This window comes from Cyprinodon variegatus, unplaced genomic scaffold (assembly GCF_000732505.1).
Source record: "Cyprinodon variegatus isolate N-32 unplaced genomic scaffold, C_variegatus-1.0 Scaffold467, whole genome shotgun sequence".
Lineage (NCBI taxonomy): Eukaryota > Metazoa > Chordata > Actinopteri > Cyprinodontiformes > Cyprinodontidae > Cyprinodon > Cyprinodon variegatus.
Window position 1 is genome coordinate 204,233 of NW_015150920.1, and position 1,869 is coordinate 206,101.

The following is a 1,869-nucleotide window of genomic DNA, read 5'->3' on the forward strand; positions in this document are numbered from 1 at the left end:
GCTGCTGCCTGCATCCTCACTAGAACTGAGAAAGAGGAGAACATCATCACAGTGGACATTTCTAAGGGTCAGAAAAAAAAAAAAAACGTCAACCACAGGTAAGTATTAGAGCGTAGGATTTATATCCTGGACGAAAGTGTTCTTAGGTACTTCAGTTGAGCTGAAACCAGAATGAGGCTCATTGCAGTATTTCACAAGATCCAGAACATTCATGCTTTGAATGTATGGCCTCTTCACCAGAGTTTTTCTGCCAGGATCTTCCTGCATTGTTATATTTTGAAGCTGTGCTCTAAACATTGTCCAGCACATAAAAATGCTTTGCATGTGTTTAACATTTGAAATTACTAAACTTTTAAAATGGTTATCATCCACCAGACACTGTTGGTTTCTGTTTTTTTTATTTGCAAAACTTTCTACTGTAGAAAGTTTTGTTTTCTCATGGAAGTCATTTTACTCTTCGATATTTTGTGTTGTTATTTTTACCAGAAAATGAGCGAAGCTGAACAGAGACTTATTTAACATGCTAGTGTCTAGAGGAATTGCTATCACTGCATGATCAGTCGCTTGCTAGAGCATTGATGGTGAGGTTACAAAGAAAGCAAGCCAAGTCCCTGACCTCAGAGCAGCACCATGACCTTGCTGGAGGAGCTTGAGGAAGTCTGCTAGCTACTTTAGGATGCTACTGATTATCTTATTTGGAGGGTCATATGCCATATGCAAATTACACTGCTTCACACACAAAAGTTCACACTTTCCTTGTAGAGACTTAACATTGACTGCAATTCATATTGCATTCCTTTCTAGCCTAATTATATCCCTTACAAAGACACACCTGACCTTAAAGCTAATGTAAACTCAATTCACACCTGAGTTCTAAACCTAACCTAACAGGAGAACGTCCCCCATGGGGACCTCATGTTGGTCCCCACAAGTGCCTGTTAGTTCCCACAACTTAGCATATTCCTGGGGAATCGTCCCCAGGAATATCATAGATGATACGATTATGTCTAGGAGGAAGAGAATGATGGGGGCCAATAACACCAATTTAACCAATTCAAACCATTAAAACCATTCCTTGGTTTCTGTAGTATTTGTAGTCTGTTGCAGTACAATACTTTCTAAAAGAATACTACCTTATATTGTATTTTTTGTGTATTAATTGTAATTCAAACTCTATTTTTGATGCTGCTGGAATTTTCATTTTTCTAAGGGAACATTATTAATAAATATTCTGTCTGTCTGCCTATTTAGGACCCAACTGTTATGAAATGTTATGTAATGAATGGAGTACTTTTGCTTCTTCGGTTTCTGACTTCCAACACATTATTACAGCTACTAGTTCATAGAAATAAAGAAAAAAAACTACCAGCAGAAGTTTCGTAAAATATTTAAGAACAGCATTAAGACTCAATACAATCTTTACACGTGTTGCTTTCATGATTTTTCTTATACAACATCGTTATGTGTTTTGTTTTATTTCGTTTTATTAACATAAGCCTAATGATAGCCCTTTTTAAGATTAGTATTTATCATATAACAATAGCCTATATTATAGACACACAATTTTATGAGGTATAATCACATGTTAAGAACTTCCCCGTCCTGCTCATTCAGAGCTGTGAATTGAACATGTTTGGGATTGGCTGCTTGGAGAGGATGCTAGTGTTCATTGTTTGCCACTTCTTCAACATTATTTTGAATGTTATTGTTTTGAGTTTTACAGTCTTACAGTCTGATATTTTAAGTTATGGCTCCTCCAACATCAACGGATTGTTGGTCACCTCCCGCTGTAAGTGGTATACCGTATTTGGCTAATGACTATCTCATGGCTAACACTTTCGACGACTGGCATGATGCTCACGTACTCCA